Here is a 6,000-nt window from a genome sequence, read left to right as displayed (position 1 = left end):
ACACCACCAACACTACCAACACTACCACAACACTACCACACACCATACCACAACACCACCAACACTACCACACACCGTACCACAACACCACCAACACTACCAGACACCACCAACACTACCACACACCGTACCACAACACCACCAACACTACCAGACACCACCAACACTACCACACACCGTACCACAACACCACCAACACTACCACACACCGTACCATAACACTACCAACACTACCAACACTACCAACACTACCAACACTACCACCCACCGTACCTCTAACACTACCACACACCACAACACTACCACACACCGTACCACAACACCACCAACACTACCACACACCACAACACTACCACACACCATACCACAACACCACCAACACTACCACCCACAGTGTAATAAAAGTCCCATGATGCTAGTGACTGTAATAAAAGTCCCATGATGCTAGTGACTGTATTACAGCCACAGGAGTTGCTGGTGCGCGATGAGACAAGGATTTCCCTACCGGCAATTGTGCTTCGCCCCACGGACCTCCCGGTCGCGGCCGGTTACGACAGAGCCTGGGCACGAACCCAGAGTCTCTGGTGTCACAGCTGGTGCTGCAGTACAGCGCCCTTAACCACTGCGCCACCCGGGAGGCCAGAACCTGCACCTTTCTAATGACGGACGGACGGACGGACGGAAACACACACGGACACACACGGGATCATAATAAACTCTACTCCACATAGTCAGGATGCTGTTGACTGTTAACATGGGGGTTCTATTTTATAAACACTACTCAGAGAGAGAATCTGTGTTTTTGTGGGTGAGAGAGACCTATATATATATATACACATAATATGACATTTGTAATGTCTTTATTCTTTGGAACTTCTACGAGTGTAATGTTTACTGTTCATTTTTATTGTTTATTTCACTTTTGTATATTATCTACTTCACTTGCTTTGGTAATGTTAACATATGTTTCCCATGCTAATAAAGCCCATTGAATTGAATTGAATAGAATTGAATTCAGAGCGGGAATCTGTGTGTTTTTGTGTGAGAGAGAGAGAGAGGGAGGGTTGGGAGGGGTACCAGATCACAGAACATTTAATCACATTATAGTGTGCACTCTGTGCTTTTCTGGTTTGCCTAAGTGCTGATGGCAGTTATTGTACAGGCTGGAGGGAGGCTGAGTAGAGCATAGAAGTAGAATCTATAGAACAGGCGTCCCCATTCAAGTCAGTGATGTCATAATGGGTGGACTGGCAGACGGATTCTATTCCTATGGTGTAGAACAGACAAGCAGACAGAGACCGATCAACAGAGATAACAGATAAACAGGCAGGCAGTCCAAGACACAGACAGACATGAAGGAAGGAATATGCGGCTGTTGACGATTGGGTGGAGAGCATAAACGATTGGGTGATATGTATAAAAGGGAAACACTGGTGTGTAGAATAGCCAGCCAGGGTTTTTCGGGCTGTCTAGTTGGTTTCGGGGCAATTTTTATTTGCACAACAAGCTCTGTTTTGGTGGCCTCTGGTACAATTTAATGTTTTGATTCCATCTGAAATACTCAGCAAAAGGATTGAATACTTTTAACAGGTTAACCGCCCAGATTGGTAAAATACATTGTGGTGTTGAGCAGGAAGATGTGGAGTGATAACATACAAAACCAGAGCAATGTTATACATAGAAGCATGGTCCTTTGGAGGATTGTTGACATACACTACCGGTCAAAAGTTTTAGAACACCTATTCGTTCAAGGGTTTTTCTTTATTTTTACTACATTGTAGAATAGTAGCGAACACATTAAAACTATGACATAACAAATATGGTAACCAAAATAATGTAGTAACCAATTTTTAAATGTTTTTATATTTGAGATTCTTCAAATAGCCACCCTTTGCCTTTGACAGCTTTTCACACTCTTGACATTCTCTCAACCAGCTTCATCTGGAATGCTTTTCCAACAGTCTTGAAAGAGTTCCCACATATGCTGAGCACTTGTTGGCTGCTTTTCCTTCACTCAGCGGTCCGACTCATTCCAAAACCATCTCAATTTGGTTGAGGTCGGTGGTGATTGTGGAAGCCAGGTCATCTGATGCAGCAATCCATCACTCTCCTTCTTGGTGAAATACCCCTTACACAGCCTGGATGTGTTTTGGGTAGAGGTTAATGGGGGCGGCAGGTAGCCTAGTGGTTAGAGGGTTGGACTACTAACCGAAAGGTTGCAAGATTGAATCCCCGAGCTGACAAGGTAAAAATCTGTCATTCTGCCCCTGAACAAGGAAGTTAACCCACTGTTCCTAGGCCGTCATTGAAAATAAGAATTTGTTCTTAACTGACTTGCCTGGTAAAATAAAATAAAAAAATTGGCATGGCCGATTTTCAAGTTTTCCTATCAATCGGTAATCGGCATTTTGGACACAGATTATGGCCGATTACATTGCACTCCACGAGGAGACTGCGTGGCAGGCTGACTACCTGTTATGTGAGTGCAGCAAAGAGCCAAGTTAAGGTGCTAGCTAGCATTAAACAAATCTTATAAAAAACAATCAATCTTAACCTAGTCACTAGTTAACTACACATGGTTGATGATATTACTAGTTTAACTAGCTTGTCCTGCGTTGCATATAATCAATGCGATGCCTGTTAATTTATCATTGAATCACAGCCTACTTCGCCAAGCAGGTGATTTAACAAGAGCATTGGCGAAAAAAGCACGGTCGTTGCTCAAATGTGAACCTAACCATGAACATCAATGCCTTTCTTAAAATCAATACACAAGTACATGTTTTTAAACCTGCATATTTAGTTAATGTTTCCTGCTAACATGAATGTCTTTCAACTCGGGAAATTGTGTCACTTCTCTTGCGTTCAGTGCAAGCAGAGTCAGGGTAAATGCAGCAGTTTGGGCCGCCTGGCTCGTTGCGAACTGTGTGAAGACCATTCCTTCCTAACAAAGAATCGTAATTAATTTGCCAGAATTTTACATAATTATTAAATAACATTCAAGGGTTGTGCAATGTAACGGCAATATTTAGACTTAGGGACTTAGGGATGCCACAACGGTTCCGTATTTCACTGAAATAATAAACGTTTTGTTTTCGAAATTATAGATTACGGACTTGACCATATTAATGACCAAAGGCTCGTATTTCTGTGTATTATTATATTATAATTAAGTCTATGATTTGATAGAGCAGTCTGACTGAGCGGTGGTAGGCACCAGCAGGCTCGTAAGCATTCATTCAAACAGCACTTTCCTGCGTTTGCCAGCAGCTCTTCGCTGTGCTTCAAGCATTGCGCTGTTTATGACTTCAAGCCTATCAACTCCCGAAATTAGGCTGGCAATACTAAAGTACCTATTAGAACATCCAATAGTCAAAAGGTATATGAAATACACATGTATAGAGAGCAATAGTCCTATAATGACTACAACCTACAACCTAAAACTCATGTTAAAAGGAACCACCAGCTTTCATATGTTCTCATGTTCTGAGCAAGGAACTTAAACGTTAGTTTTCTTACATGGCACATATTGCACTTTTTACTTTCTTCTCCAACATTGCAGCAATTTGACCATGAAGGCCTGATTCACGCAGTCTCCTCTGAACAGTTGATGTTGAGATGTGTCTGTTACTTGAAGTCTGTGAAGCATTTATTTGGGCTGCAATTTATGAGGCTGGTAACTGTAATGAACATATCCTCTGCAGCAGAGGTAACTCTGGGTCTTCCATTCCTGTGGCGGTCCTCATGAGAGCCAGTTTCATCATAGCTCTGGATGGTTTTTGCGACTGTCCTTGAAGAAACTTTCAAAGTTCTTGATATTTTCTGGATTGACTGACATTCATGTCTTAAAGTAATGATGTACTGTCGTTTCTCTTTGCTTATTTCAGCTGTTCTTGCTATAATATGGACTTGGTCTTTTAACAAAATACCAAATAGGGCTATCGTCTGTACACCCACACCATCAACAATTGATAGGCCCAAACACATTAAGGAAACAAATTCCACAAATTAACTTTTGAGGGCACACCTGTTAATTTAAATGCATTCCAGGTGACTACCTCATGAAGCTGGTTGAGAGAATACCAAGAATGTGAAAAGCCCATTTGAACAGTTTTAGAAACTTTAGAGTGTTTTCTATCCAAATCTACTATATGCATATCCTAGCTTCTGGGCCTGAGTAGCAGGCAGTTTACTTCTGGGCACACTTTTCATCCGGAGTGAAAATACCACCCCGAAGAGACTAACCACTAGGCTACCTGCCGTCCCTACACTCTAACCACTAGACTACCTGCCGTCCCCAACACTCTAACCACTAGACTACCTGCCCTCCCTACACTCTAACCACTAGGCTACCTACCTTCCCTACACTCCAACCACTAGACTACCTGCCCTCCCTACACTCTAACCACTAGGCTACCTACCGTCCCTACACTCTAACCACTAGGCTACCTGCCGTCCCTACACTCTAACCACTAGGTTACCTGCCGTCCCTACACTCTAACCACTAGGCTACCTGCCGCCCCTACACTCTAACCACTAGGCTACCTGCAGCCCCCTACACTCTAACCACTAGTCTACCTGCCATCCCGACGCTCTAACTACTAGGCTACCTGCCGTCCCTACACTCTAACCACTAGGCTACCTGCCGCCCCTACACTCTAACCACTAGGCTACCTGCAGCCCCTACACTCTAACCACTAGTCTACCTGCCGTCCCGAGCGGCTCTCTAACTGCTAGGCTACCTGTCCTACACTCTAACCACTGGGTTGCCCTGCAGTCCCTACCTCTAACCACTGGGCTACCTGCCGCTACCTCTAACCACTAAGGCTACCTGCAGCCCCTACACTCTAACCACTAGTCTACCTGCCGTCCCGGCTCTAACTACTAGGCTACCTGCCGTTCTACACTCTAACCACTGGTCTACCTGCAGCCCCTGCACTCTAACCACTGGGCTGCCTGCCGCCCCTCGCTCTAACCACTGAGTCTGCCTGCCGTCCTCCTCTAACCGCTGGGCTTCCTGCGCCTCTATCACAACAACTGGTTTGATACATTCACCTCTGAAGGTAAATACTGTACTTACATTCAGTGATCTTCACTGGATCAGGCTGAAACTTTTCACACACTGCTGCCATCTTGCCATCAAATTTATATCCTTGCTTCAGGTCTGAGTTACAGGCAGTTAGATTTGGGTCCTGAGTTACAGGCAGTTAGATTTGGGTCCTGAGCTACAGGCAGTTAGATTTGGGTCTGAGTTACAGGCAGTTAGATTTAGGTCTGATGGCAGTTAGATTTGGGTCCTGAGTTACAGGCAGTTAGATTTGGGTCTGAGTTACAGGCAGTTAGATTTGGGTCTGATTTTTATTTTTTCAGTCCTGGAGTTACAGGCAGTTAGATTTGGGTCCTGAGCTACAGGCAGTTTGATTCGGGTCCTGAGTTACAGGCAGTTAGATTTGGGTCTGAGCGACAGGCAGTTAGATTTGGGTCCTGAGTTACAGGCAGTTGATGACAGGCAGTTTGATTCGGGTCTGAGTTACAGGCAGTTAGATTCCGGGTCTGATTTTGATTCGGTCTGAGTTACAGGCAGTTTGATTCGGGTCTGAGTTACAGGCAGTTTGATTCGGGTCTGAGTTACAGGCAGTTTGATTCGGGTCCTGAGTTACAGGCAGTTTGATTCGGGTCCTGAGTTACAGGCAGTTTGATTCGGGTCCTGAGTTACAGGCAGTTTGATTCGGGTCCTGAGTTACAGGCAGTTTGATTCGGGTCCTGAGTTACAGGCAGTTTGATTCGGGTCCTGAGTTACAGGCAGTTAGATGATTTGGGTCCTGAGTTACAGGCAGTTCGATTCGGGTCCTGAGTTACAGGCAGTTAGATTTGGGTCCTGAGTTACAGGCAGTTAGATTTGGGTCCTGAGCTACAGGCAGTTAGATTTGGGTCCTGAGTTACAGGCAGTTAGATTTGGGTCCTGAGTTACAGGCAGTTAGATTTGGGTCCTGAGTTACA

Source organism: Oncorhynchus tshawytscha, linkage group LG16 (genome assembly GCF_018296145.1).
Source record: "Oncorhynchus tshawytscha isolate Ot180627B linkage group LG16, Otsh_v2.0, whole genome shotgun sequence".
NCBI lineage: Eukaryota > Metazoa > Chordata > Actinopteri > Salmoniformes > Salmonidae > Oncorhynchus > Oncorhynchus tshawytscha.
This window is presented reverse-complemented; position numbering follows the sequence as displayed.